The sequence below is a fragment of the Chiloscyllium plagiosum genome, unplaced genomic scaffold (assembly GCF_037043375.1).
Source record: "Chiloscyllium plagiosum isolate Xiang-an unplaced genomic scaffold, Cpla_swu_hap1 HiC_scaffold_6, whole genome shotgun sequence".
Classification (NCBI taxonomy): Eukaryota; Metazoa; Chordata; class Chondrichthyes; order Orectolobiformes; family Hemiscylliidae; genus Chiloscyllium; species Chiloscyllium plagiosum.
The window spans coordinates 132,827,752-132,842,255 of record NW_028270144.1 but is presented as its reverse complement, the minus strand read 5'-3'; the positions used below and the strand labels follow the sequence as shown (position 1 = coordinate 132,842,255).

The window sequence follows — 14,504 nt, the reverse complement described above, 5'->3', positions numbered from 1 at the left end:
AGAATCACCTCACTGCAAGGATTGAGGGGAGGGAGGTCCTAGAACATGGAACATTATGGCGCAGTACAGGCCCTGCGGCCCTCGATGTTTTACCAACCTGTGGAACCAATCTGAAGCCCATCTAGCCTACACTATTCCATTCTCGTCCATGTGTCTATCTAATGTCCATTTAAATACCCACAAAGTTGACGAGTCTACTACTGTTGCAGGCAGGGCATTCCACACCCCAACTACTCTCTGAGTAAAGAAACTACCTCTGACATCTGTCCTATATCTATCACCCCTCAATTTAAAGCTATACCCCCTCGTGCTAGCCATCACCATCCAAGGAAAAAGACTCTCACTGTCCACCTATCTAACCCTCTGATTATCTTATATGTGTCAATTAAGTCACCTCTCAACCTTCTTCTCTAATGAAAACAGCCTCAAGTCCCTCAGCCTTTCCTCATAATACCTTCCCTCCATACCAGGCAACATCCTTGTAAATCTCCTCTGAATCCTTTCCAAAGCTTCCAAATCCTTCCTATAATGCGGTGACCAGAACTGTACACAATACTCCAAGTTCGGCCGCTCCAGAGTTTTGTACAGCTGCAGCATAATATTATGGTTCCAAAACACAATCCCTCTACCAATAAAAGCCAACACCGTATGCCTTCTTAACAACCCTGTCAACCTGGGTGGCAACTTTCAGGGATCTATGTACATGGACACTGAGATCTCTCTGCTCATCTACACTACCAAGAATCTTACCATTAGCCCAGTACTCTGCATTCCTGTTGTTCCTTCCAAAGTGAATCACCTGACACTTTTCCACATAAAAGACCATTTGCCAGCTCTCAGCCCAGCTCTGCAGCTTATCTATGTCCCTCTGTAACCTAGAACATCCTTCGTCACTATCCACAACTCTAATACCTTAAGTGTCATCCGCAAATTTACTAATCCATCCTTCTATGTCCTCATCCAGGTTGTTTATAAAAATGACATACAGCAGTGGACCTAAAACAAATCCTTGTGGTACACCACTAGTAACTGAACTCCAGGCTGAATATTTCCCACCAATGTGGACCACAACTTCGGGCTGCTCCCCCCCCCCCCCCCCATGTTTTCCGGGTCCTTAACAGGGAGGGGGAGCAGCCCGAAGTCGTGGTCCACATTGGCACCAATAACATAGGCAGGAGGAGGGCTGAGGATGTTAGACAGGCTTTCAGGGAGCTAGGTTGGAAGCTCAGAGTTAGAACGAACAGAGTTGTTGTCTCTGGTTTGTTACCCGTGCCACATGATAGAGAGTCGAGGAATAGGGAGAGAGAACAGTTAAATGCGTGGCTACAGGGATGGTGCAGGAGGGAGGGATTCTGGTATTTAGATAACTGGGGTTCTTTCTGGGGAATGTGGGACCTCTATAAACAGGATGGTCTACACCTGAACCTGAGGGGCACCAGTATCCTTGGCGGGAGGTTTGCTAGTGCTCTTGGGGGGGGTTTAAGCTAACTCTGCAGGGGCATGGGAACCCAGACTGTAGCTTTAGGGTGCAGGACCTGGAGTGTAGGGAGGTTAGGAACATGGCATCAATCTCAAAGGAGGGTGCCTGTAAACAGGAAAGTGGCTTGAAGTGTGTATACTTCAATGCAAGAAGTATACGAAATAAGGTAGGTGAACTTGCAGCGTGGGTTGGTAACTGGAACTTCGATGTTGTGGCTATTACGGAGACATGGGTAGAACAGGGACAGGATTGGCTGTTGCAGGTTCCAGGATTTAAATGTTTTAGTAGGGTCAGAGGTGGGGGTAAAAGAGGGGTAGGTGTGGCATTGCTTGTCAAAGATCGTATTACAGCGGTGGAAAGGACGATGGATGAAGACTCGCCATCTGAGGTAGTTTGGGCTGAGGTTAGGAATAGGAAATGTAAGGTTACACTGTTAGGAGTTTTTTACAGGCCTCCTAATAGTCCTAGAAACGTAGAAGAAAGGATTGCAAGGATGATTCAAGAGAAGAGTGAAAGTAATGGGGTGGTTGTTATGGGGGACTTTAACTTTCCAGATATTGATTGGGAAAGCTATAGCTCTAGTTCGTTAGATGGGTCGGTGTTTGTCCAATGTGTGCAGGAGGGTTTCCTGACACAATATGTAGATAGGCCAACAAGAGGTGAGGCCATACTGGATTTGGTTCTGGGTAATGAACCAGGCCAGGTGTTAGAATTAGAGGTAGGCGAGCACTTTGGGGACAGTGACCACAATTCGGTGACTTTTACTCTAGTGATGGAGAGGGATAAGTGTGCACTACAGGGCAAGAGTTATAGCTGGGGTCAGGGAAATTATGATGCGGTGAGGCATGACTTAGGATGTGTGGCTTGGAAAAGTAGGCTTCAAGGCAAGGGCGTAATTGATATGTGGAGCTTGTTCAAGGAGCAACTATTGAGTGTCCTTGATAAGTATGTACCTGTCAGGCAGGGAGGAAAGGGTCGTGTGAGGGAGCCGTGGTTTAATAAGGAATTGGAATCCCTTGTTAAATGGAAGAGGGCGGCCTATGTAAAGATGAGGCGTGAAAGTTCAATTGGGGCGATTGAGAGTTATAAGGTAGCCAGGAAGGACCTGAAGAGAGAGCTAAGAGCAGCAAGGAGGGGACATGAAAGGTCCTTAGTTGGTAGGATTAGGGAAAACCCTAAGGCTTTCTATAGGTATGTCAGGAATAAAAGAATGACTAGGGTAGGAATAGGTCCAGTCAAGGATAGTAGTGGGAAGTTGCGTGTGGAGGCTGAAGAGATTGGGGAGACACTGAATGAATACTTTTTGTCAGTATTCACTCAGGAACAGGACATTGTTGCCGATGTGAATACTGAGTCACAATTAAGTAGAATGGACAGCTTTGAGGTATGTAGGGAAGAGGTGTTGGAAATTCTGGAAAGGGTGAAAATAGATAATTCCCCTGGGCCTGATGGCATTTATCCCAGGATTCTCTTGGAAGCATGGGAGGAGATTGCAGAGCCATTGGCCTTGATTTTTATGTCCTCGTTGTCTACAGGAGTAGTGCCAGAACACTGGAGGCTAGCAAATGTGGTTCCCCTGTTCAAGAAGGGGAGTAGGGATAACCCTAGTAACTATAGGCCGGTGAGTCTCACTTCTGTTGTGGGCAAAGTCTTAGATAGAATTGTAAGGGATAGGATTTATGAACATCTGGATAGGAATAATGTGATCAACGACAGTCAGCATGGTTTTGTGAAGGACAGGTCGTGTCTCACAAACCTTATTGAATTCTTTGAGAAGGTGACTAAGGAGGTGGACGAGGGGAAAGCGGTAGATGTGGTGTATATGGATTTTAGTAAGGCGTTTGATAAGGTTCCCCATGGTAGGCTACTTCAAAAAATACGGAGGTATGGCATTGAGGGTGAGTTGGAGGTTTGGATTAGGAATTGGCTGGCTGGAAGAAGACAGAGGGTAGTAGTTGATGGTAAAGGTTAATCGTGGAGTGCCGTTACTAGCGGTGTTCTGCAAGGATCTGTTTTGGGACCATTGCTGTTTGTCATTTTTATAAACGACCTGGAGGAGGGGCTAGAAGGTTGGGTGAGCAAGTTTGCGGATGATACGAAAGTCGGAGGAGTTGTTGACAGTGAGGAAGGATGTGGCAGGTTACAGCGGGATATAGATAAGTTGCAGAACTGGGCAGAAAGGTGGCAAATGGAGTTCAATGTAGCTAAGTGTGAGGTGATTCACTTTGGTATGAGTAACAAAAAGATGGGGTACTGGGCTAATGGTCGGATACTTGGTAGTGTGGATGAGCAGAGGGATCTTGGTGTCCATGTACACAGATCTTTGAAAGTTGCCACCCAGGTAAATAGTGCGGTGAAGAAGGCATATGGCGTACTGGCTTTTATTGGTAGAGGAATTGAGTTCCGGAGCCCTGAGATCATGTTGCAGTTGTATAAGACTCTGGTGCGGCCGCATCTGGAGTATTGAGTGCAGTTTTGGTCGCCATACTATAGGAAGAATGTGGAGGCACTGGAACGGGTGCAGAGGAGGTTTACCAGGATGTTGCCTGGTATGGTAGGAAGATCGTATGAGGAAAGGCTGAGGCACTTGGGGTTGTTTTCATTGGAGAAAAGAAGGTTTAGGGGTGACTTGATAGAGGTGTACAAGATGATTAGGGGTTTAGATAGGGTTGACCGTGAGAACCTTTTTCCACGTATGGAGTCAGCTATTACGAGGGGGCATAGCTTTAAATTAAGGGGTGGTAGGTATAGGACAGATGTTAGGGGTAGGTTCTTTACTCAGCGAGTCGTGAGTTCATGGAATGCCCTGCCAGTAGCAGTGGTGGACTCTCCCTCTTTATGGGCTTTTAAGCGGGCATTGGATAGGCATATGGAGGATAGTGGGCTGGTGTAGGTTAGGTGGGCTTGGATCGGCGCAACATCGAGGGCCAAAGGGCCTGTACTGCGCTGTATTCTTCTATGTTCTATGTTCTATGTTCTACACCACCCTCTGTCTTCTTTCAGCTAGCCAATTTCTGATCCAAACCGCTAAATCACCCCAATCCCATGTCTCTGTATTTTGTGCAATAGCCTGCCGTGGGGAACCCTATCAAACACCTTACTGAAATCCACATACACCACATCAACCACTTTACCCTCATCCACCTGTTTGGTCACCTTCTCAAAGAACTCAGTAAGGTTTGTGAGGCACGACCTGGCCTTCACAAAACTGTGTTGACTATCCCTAATCAACTTATTCATCTCTCGATGATTATAAATCCTATCTCTCATAATCCTTTCCAGCATTTTACCCACAACTGATGTAAGGCTCACAGGTCTATAAGTAACAGGGTTGTCTCTACTCACTTTCTTGAACAACATTTGCTATCCTCCAGTCTTCTGACACTACTCCTGTAGACAATGACGACATAAAGATCAAAGCCAAAGGCTCTGCAATCTCCTCCCTGGCTTCCCAGAGAATCCTCGGATAAATCTCATCCAACCCAGGGGACTTATCTATTTTCACACTTTCCAGAATTGCTAACATGTCCTGCTTATGCACCTCAATCCCATCTTGTCTAGTAACTTGTGTCTCAGTATTCTCCTCGACCACTTTGTCTTTTTCTCGTATAAATACTGACAAAAAGTATTCATTTAGCACTTCCCCTACGCACAACTTCCCACTATTTTGCTTGATTGACCCTAATCTTAGTCTAGTTATTCATTTATTCCTGATAGATCCATAGAAAGCCTTTGGGTTTTCCTTGATCCTATCCGCCAATGACTTCTCATATCCCTTCCTGGCTCTTCTTAGTTCTCTCTTTTGGTCTTTCCTGCCTAACTTGTAACTCTCAAGTGCCCCAGCCAAGCCATCACTTCTTCTTTCTCTTGACAAGAGATTCAACTTCATTAGTAAACTGCGGCTCCCCCTGCTCGACAATTTCCTCCATGCCTGACCAGTACATAGTTATCAAGGACACGCAATAGCTGGTCCTTGACTAAGCTCCACATTTCAATTGTGCCCATCCCCTGCAGTTTCCTTCCCCATCCTACCCATCCTAAATCTTGCTTAATCACATCATAATTGCCTTTCCCCAGCTATAACTCTTGCCCTGCGGTATATACCTCTCCCTTTTCATCACTAAAGTAAACATAACCGAAGTGCCTACTTCCAAATCTAACACCTGGCCTGGTTCATTACCCAGTACCAAATCCAATGTGGCCTCGCCCCTTCTTGGCCTGTCTACATACTGTGTCAGGAAGTCCTTTTGCACACATTGGACAAAAACTGACCCATCTAAAATACTTGAACTATAGTATTCCCAGTCAATATTTGGAACGTTAAATTCTCCCATAAAAACCACCCTGTCTCTCTCACTTCTATCGAGGATCATCTTTGCTATCCTTTCCTCTACATCTCTGGAACTATTTGGAGGCCTATAGAAACTCCCAACAGGGTAACCTCTCCTTTCCTGTTTCTAACCTCAGACCATTACTACCTCAGTAGATGAGTCCTCAAATGTCCTTTCTGTAACAGTAATACTGTCCTTGACCAACAGTGCTACACAACCCCCTCTTTTACCATCTTCTCTGTTCTTACTGAAACATCTAAATCCCGGAACCTGCAACAACTGCTCCTGTCCCTGCTCTATCCATGTCTCTGAAGTGGCCACAACATCGAAGTCCCAGGTACCAACCCATGCTGCAAGTTCACCCACCTTATTCCGGATGCTCCTGGCATTGAAGTTCACACATTTTAAATCAACATCCTGATTGCCAGTGCCCTCTTGCGACCTTGAAAACCTAACCCTGACCTCACTACCCTCAACCTCCTGTACACTGGAACTACAATTCTGGTTCCCATCCCCCTGCTGCATTAGTTTAAACCACCCCCCCCCTTCCCACTGAAGAACATTAGCAAATTCCCCCCCCAGGATATTGGTACCTCTCTGGTTCAGGTGAAGATCATCCTGTTTGTAGAGGTCCCACCTACCCCAGAAAGAGCCCCAATTATCCATGTATCCGAAATGCTCCCTCCAGCACCATCCCTGCATCCGCGTGTTCAACTCCTCTCTCTCCCTATTCCTCACCTCGCTAGCACATAGCATGGGCAACAAACCAGAGATAACAACTCTGTTTGTTGTAGTTCTAAGCTTCCACCCTAGCTCCCTGAATTTCTGTCTTAAACCCCATCCCTTTTCCTTCCTATGTCATTGGTGCCCATGTGGACCATGAGTTGGGGCTGATCCCCCTCCACCTCAAGGATCCTGAAAACACGATCAGAGACATCACGGACCCTGGCACCTGGGAGGCAACACACCAACCGTGAGTCTCTCTCGTTCCCACAGAACCTCCTGTCTGTCCCCTAACTATAGAGTCCCCAGTGACTGATGCTCTGCTCCTCTTGCCCCTTCCCTTCTGAGCAAAAGGGACAAAATGGTATACTTGTTGAGGGGAACGGTCACAGGGGATCTCTGCACTGCCTGTCGGTTCCCTTTCCATCCCCTGACTGTAATGCATCTACCTTCATCTTATACCTGAGGTGTGACTACCTCCCTGTAACTCCTCTCAATAACCCCCTCTGCCTCCCGAATGATCCGAAGTTAATCCGGCTCCAGTTCCCTAACGCGGATTACGAGGAGCTGGAGTTTGGTGCACTTCCCACAGATGTAGTCAGCAGGGACACTAGAGGTGACTCTTACCTCCCACGTACTGCAGGAGAAACATTCAACTGCCCTAACCTCCATTCCCACTGTTCTAAATTCCCAATGAGATTACTGAAAACTAAAACAAAATCAGTCACCTTACCAGTCGGCGCACAGAACCTTTCTTTTTTTTGGTTAGAGGAGGAGGAAAGTTGGGAGACACGATCTGAGTAATGTTTCAGGTAAAGCAACCGCCCAAATATGATTTGTGACCAGTCCCTACGTGTGCTGTTCCCTGAGGCTCCATGCTGGGACCACTGCTTTATTTGATAGATATCAATGACTTGGATATTGAGTAACATTGGAGCAGATAGGAGGTAAATAGTGAAAATACCACCAGTCAATACCTCAATTTTACAGAGGCATATAGAATTCAATACAGTTTGTGTTTCTATAACGTTGCACTAATTAACATCATTTTGTTCTGATGTCTTTTTATTCTTGGGTCTTTGTTTTCTAATTGCATTATGATGCATAGGAACAGCAGTAGGCCATTCAGCCCCTCCAGCCTGTCCCTGGCCTAACTCCATACACCTGCCTATGCCTCATATCCCTCAATAAAACATTATACATCTCAGATTAAAAATTAACAACTAATCCAGTATTCATGTGTGTCAAAGTGCTTCCTACCATCTCTCCTGATTGCTCTGGCCTTAATTCCCAGACAATCCAATTTAGCTTCTGAAAGGAAATGGAAAGAAAGTTCGGGAGAGTTTCCCTGGCAATGTTTCCACCCTCGTTTTCGCCACCATGTTAGTCCCACCCACTGGACTCTCATCCCTCATCCACCCCCACCCTCGTTTCCTCTTATCTACTGCAGGTCTCCCCCTCCCCAACTCCCCATCCACCTAAATCATGCAACGCTTACCTCAGCCCTTGCCCCATCAACTCCTCTTGCCCCTCACCCCTCATCCGTGCCCTCCCTTCTTTTGCCCCGTCACTCCTGGCCTCACTCCATCTTCCCCCCTCCCCAGACTCACTCTATCTTCCCCCCAGACTCACTCCATCTTCCCCCCCAAGACTCACTCCATCTTCCCCCCTCCCCAGACTCACTCCATCTTCCCCCCCAGACTCACTCCATCTTCCCCCCCCAAGACTCACTCCATCTTCCCCCCACCCCAGACTCACTCCATCTTCTCCCCACCCCCTTTCTCACTCCATTTTCTCCGCTCCAGACTCACTCCATCCTCCCCTTCTAGACTCACTCTATCTCCCCCCCCAGACTCATTCCACCTGCCTCGCACCTCAAACCTCATTCCATCTTCCCCTTTATCTTCACCTCTTCACTCCATTTTTCCCTCATCCCCAGCTATGCCTCTTGCTCCACATTCCCCCTCATCTCTTCCTCGCCCTCCCCTCTGGCTGCTGCTCTGGACTTGTACTGAATGCCTCCATCTAGTGGCAACAAAAATACTGCAGACACTGGAATCCAAGGCAGGCTATTCCCTTTGCCAATCCTCTACCCACCCCCACCCCCCACAGACGCCTAGGTACCTGCCGCTGCAACCAGAAAATATGCAAAACCAGCTGGCACACCACCCCTTCATCTCCATCCAGGGCCCCAAACAGTCCTCTAAGTGAGACAGATCCAGTGCTCCTGATATGGTCTTCTCGACATCAGTGAGACCAAACGTAAACTAAGGGAACGTTTCACTGAGCATCACAGCCAGGCCTGTAGGGGTCAACCAGATCTCCCAGTCGCCGCCCACTTTAATTCCCCTTCCCACTCCCTTTCCAACATGACCATCCTTGGCCTCATCCATTGCCACAATGAATCAGACCACAAATTGGAGGAACAATACTAGACGAGATGGGATTGAGGTGCATCAGGAAGAGGTGTTAGCAATTCTGTAAAGTGTGAAAATAGATAAGTCTCCTGTGTGGTTGGGATTTATCCTCGGATTCTCTGGAAAGCCAGGGAGGTGTTTGCAGAGTCTTTGGCTTTGATCTTTATGTTGTCATTGTCTGCAGGAATAGTGCCAGAAGACTGGAGGATAGCAAATGTTGTTCAAGAAGGGGAGTAATTATAGACCAGTGAGCTTTACTCCAGTTGTGGGTAAAGTGTTAGAAAAGGTTATAAGAGATAAGATTTATAATCATCTAGAAAGGAATAATTTGATTAGGGGTAGTCAGCATGGTCTTGTGAAGGGCAGGTCATACCCACAAACCTTACTGAGTTCTCTAAGAAGATGACCAACAGGTGGTTGAGGGTAAAGTAGTTGATGGGGTGTATATGGATTTCAGTAAGGTGTTTGATAAGATTCCCCACGGTAGGCTATTTGTACAAAATATGGAGACATGGGATTGAGTGTGATTTAGCGGTTTGGTTCAGAAATTGGCTAGCTGAAAGAAGATAGAGGGTGGTGGCTGATGGGAAATATTCATCCTGGAGTTTGGTTACTAGTGGTGATCTGTCTTGGGGTCACTGCTGTTTGTCATTTTTATAAATGACTCGGATGAGGGTATAGAAGGATGGGTTAGTAAATTTGCAGATGACACTAAGGTTGGTAGAGTTGTGGACAGTGACGAAGGATGTTGTTGGTTACAGAGGGACATAGATAAGCTGCAGAGCTGGGCTGAGAGGTGGCAAATGGAGTTTAATGTGGAAAAGTGTGAGGTGATTCACTTTGGAAGGAGTAACAGGAATGCAGAGTACTGGGGTAATGGTAAAATTCTTGGTGGTGTAGATGAGCAGAGAGATCTCAGTATCCATGTACATAGATCCCTGAAAGTTGCCACCCAGGTTGATAGGGTTGTTAAGAAGACATACGGTGTGTTAGCTTTTATTGGTAGAGGGATTGAGTTTCGGAGCCATGAGGTCATGCTATAGCTGTACAAAACTCTGGTGCAACTGCACTTGGAGTATTGCGTACAGTTCTGGTCACTGCATTATAGGAAGAATTTGGAAGCTTTGGAAAGGGTTCAGAGGAGATTTACTGGGGTGTTGCCTGGTATGGAGGGAAAGTCTTACGAGGACAGGCTGAGGGATTTGAGACTGTTTTCGTTAGAGAGAAGAAAGTTGAGAGGTGACTTAATTGAGACTATAAGATAATCAGAAGGTTAGTTAGGATGGACAGTGAGAGCCTTTTTCCTTGGATGTTGATGGCGAGCACAAGGGGATATAGCTTTAAACTGAGGAGCGATAGATATAGGACAGAGAAGATTAGATTACTTACAGTGTGGAAACAGGCCCTTCGGCCCAACAAGTCCACACCGCCCCGCCGAAGCGCAACCCACCCATACCCCTACATTTACCCCTTACCTAACACTACGGGCAATTTAGCATGGCCAATTCACCTGACCTGCACATCTTTGGACTGTGGGAGGAAACCGGAGCACCCGGAGGAAACCCACGCAGACACGGGGAGAATGTGCAAACTCCACACAGTCAGTCGCCTGAGGCGGGAATTGAACCCAGGTCTCTGGCGCTGTGAGGCAGCAGTGCTAACCATTATGCCACCATGCCGCCCATGTCAGAGGTAGTTTCTTTACTCAGAGAATAGTAGGGGCATGGAATGCACTGCCTGCAACAGTAGTAGACTCGCCAACTTTAAGGGCATTTAAATGGCTATTGGATTTGAATGGAATACTGTAGGTTAGATGCGCTTCAGATTGGTTTCACAGGTTGGCCGAACATCAAAGGGCCTGTACTGCATTTAAAAAAAGGCAAAAAAGAGAAATGCCTCATCTTCCGCCTGGGCAGCCAGCATGCCCGGAGGACTCAATATTGATTCTCCAATTTCAAATAACTTCCCTTCCCATCCCCCAATTCCCTTCCCAGCGCCCCCTCTCCCCTCCCCCTCCCACTCCATACAGATGATTTGGAGTTGGGGACCACGTGTATGGTGTCAAAGTTTGTGGATGACACTAAGATGAGTGGCAGAGCAAAGTGTGCAGAGGACTGTGAAACTGTGTAGAGTAACGCAGGTACTTCAAGTGAGTGGGCAAAGGTCTGGCAGATAGATTACAATGTTAATAAATGTGAAATTATCCACTTTGGTAGGAGTAACAGTGAAAAGGAGTATTACTTGAATGGTAAAAAGTTGCAGCATGCTGCTATGCAGAGAGACCTGGGTATCCTTGTGCATGAATCACAGAGGGTTGGTCTGCGGGTATAACAATTAGGAAGGCAAATGGAATTTTGTCCTTCATTGCCAAAGGGATTAGGATTAAAAGCAAAGCGGCTATGTTGCAGCTGTATAGGATTGCTGGTGAGGCTACACCTGGAGTACTGTGTGCAGTTTTGGTCTCCTTATTTGAGAAAGGATATACTGGCAATGGAGGGGATGCAGAGGAGGTTCACTGGGTTGGTGCCAGAGATGAGAGGGTTGGCTTATGAGGGCAGACTGAGTAGAGGGGGATGTTATTTGTTGGAATTTAGAAGAATATGGGGAGATCTAATAGAAACATATAAAATTATGAAGGGAATAGATAAGAAAGAAGTAGACTGGATATTTCCACTGGTGGGTGAAAGTAGAACAAGAGGGCATAGCTGAAAATGTGTTGCTGGAAAAGCACAGCAGGTCAGGCAGCATCCAAGGAACAGGAGAATCGACGTTTCGGGCGTAAGCCCTTCTTCAGGAAGGGCTTTTCCAGCAACACATTTTCAGCTCTGATCTCCAGCATCTGCAGTCCTCACTTTCTCCTCCAAGAAGGCATAGCCTCAAGATTAGAGGGAGCAGATTTGGACTGAATTGAGAAGGAACATCTTCACCCAGGGGGTTGAATCTATAGAATTCCCCGCCCAGTGAAGTAGTTTTGAAAGCTATGACAATTTTTTTTAACAATAAAGGAATTAGGGTTATGGTGAGAGGGTGGGTAAGTGGAGTCAAGTCCACAAAAAGATCAAAGTTGAAACTTTATTGCTGGAACAGCACAGCAGGTCAGGCAGCATCCAGGGAACAGGAGATTCGACGTTTCGGGCACAGGCCCTTCTTCAGGAATGAGCAGAGAGTGTTCAGCAGGAGAAGATAAAAGGTAGGGAGGAGGGACTTGGAGGAGGGGAGTTGGAAATGTGATAGGTGGAAAGAGGTCAAGGTGAGGGTGATAGGTCGGAGTAGGATGGAGGCGGAGAGGTCAAGAAGAAGACTGCAGGTCAGGAAGGCGGTGCTGGGCTGGAGGGATCCGGCTGAGACAAGGTGGGGGGAGGGGGGATGAAGAAACTGGTGAAGTCCAAGTTCATCCCCTGCGGTTGGAGGGTTCCCAGTCGGAAGATAAGACGCTCCTCCTCCGACCGTCGGGTTGTTGTGGTTTGGCGGTGGATGAGTCCAATGACCTGCATATCCTCGGTGGAGTGGGAGGGGGAGTTGAAATGCTGTGCCACAGGTTGGTTGGGTTGGTTCGTCCGGGTGGCCCAGAGGTGCTCTCTGAATCGCTCCGCAAGTAGGCGGCCTGTCTCCCCAATATAGAGGAGGCCACACCGGCTGCAGCGGATGCAGTAGATGATGTGGGTGGAGGTGCAGGTGAATCTGTGGCGGATATGGAAGTTTCCTTTGGGGCCTTGGAGAGAAGTGAGGGGGGAGGTGTGGGCGCAAGTGTTGCACCTCCTGCGGTTGCAAGGGAAGGTGCCGGGAGTGGAGGTTGGGTCGGTGGGGGGGTGTGGATCTGACAAGGGAGTCGCGGAGGGAGTGGTCTCTACGGAATGCTGATAGGGGAGGGGAGGGAAATATATCCTTGGTGCTGGGGTCTGTTTGGAGGTGGCGGAAGTGACGGCGGATGATGCGCTGTACATGGAGATTGGTGGGGTGGTAGGTGAGGACCAGTGGGGTTCTGTCCTGGTGGCGGTTGGAGGGGCGGGGCTCAAGGGCGGAGGAGCGGGAAGTGGAGGAGATGCGGTGGAGGGCACCGTCGACCACGTCGGGGGGGAAATTGCGATCCTTGAAGAAGGAGGCCATCTGTGTTGTACGTATTTTGAACTGGTCCTCCTGGGAGCAGATGCGGCGGAGACGAAGGAATTGGGAGAATGGGATGGCGTTTTTACAGGGGGCAGGATGGGAGGAGGTGTATACAGAGGCTAACCCCCCGACGTGGTCGACGGTGCCCTCCACCGCATCTCCTCCACTTCCCGCTCCTCCGCCCTTGAGCCCCGCCCCTCCAACCGCCACCAGGACAGAACCCCACTGGTCCTCACCTACCACCCCACCAATCTCCATGTACAGCGCATCATCCGCCGTCACTTCCGCCACCTCCAAACAGACCCCAGCACCAAGGATATATTTCCCTCCCCTCCCCTATCAGCTTTCCGTAGAGACCACTCCCTCCGCGACTCCCTTGTCAGATCCACACCCCCCACCGACCCAACCTCCACTCCCGGCACCTTCCCTTGCAACCGCAGGAGGTGCAACACTTGCGCCCACACCTCCCCCCTCACTTCTCTCCAAGGCCCCAAGGGAAACTTCCATATCCGCTACAGATTCACCTGCACCTCCACCCACATCATCTACTGCATCCGCTGCAGCCGGTGTGGCCTCCTCTATATTGGGGAGACAGGCCGCCTACTTGCGGAGCGATTCAGAGAGCACCTCTGGGCCACCCGGACGAACCAACCCAACCAACCTGTGGCACAGCATTTCAACTCCCCCTCCCACTCCACCGAGGATATGCAGGTCATTGGACTCATCCACCGCCAAACCACAACAACCCGACGGTCGGAGGAGGAGCGTCTTATCTTCCGACTGGGAACCCTCCAACCGCAGGGGATGAACTTGGGCTTCACCAGTTTCTTCATCCCCCCTCCCCCCACCTTGTCTCAGCCGGATCCCTCCAGCCCGGCACCGCCTTCCTGACCTGCAGTCTTCTTCTTGACCTCTCCGCCTCCATCCTACTCCGACCTATCACCCTCACCTTGACCTCTTTCCACCTATCACATTTCCAACTCCCCTCCTCCAAGTCCCTCCTCCCTACCTTTTATCTTCTCCTGCTGAACACTCTCTGCTCATTCCTGAAGAAGGGCCTGTGCCCGAAACGTCGAATCTCCTGTTCCCTGGATGCTGCCTGACCTGCTGTGCTGTTCCAGCAATAAAGTTTCAACTTTGATCTCCAGCATCTGCAGACCTCACTTTCTCCCCACAAAAAGATCAGCCATGATCTTATTGAATGGCTGAACAGACTCGAAGGGCCATATGGCCTACTCCCGCTTCTAGTTCTTATGTATCTCACATCGACCCTTCCTTCCAGAACCAACTGCATTCATGCCTCCCATCGACCAACCAGGCCGAACCCTCCACCCGTGCTCATCTATCGCTACCTTACTACTCCACCCCTCTCTCCACCCAAAACCCTCCGTCACAAACCCCACCCTTTATTTGTAGCTCCCCTTACACCCACCCCTCAGTCCTGAA

General features: G+C 48.6%; 1 protein-coding gene across 1 annotated transcript in view; it reads left to right on the top strand.

Moving 5' to 3' along the window:
* Positions 1–14,504, top strand: part of dnhd1 (dynein heavy chain domain 1) — a 198,234-nt gene that overhangs the window by 75,249 nt on the left and 108,481 nt on the right. The gene's annotated exons all lie outside the window — the stretch shown is intronic.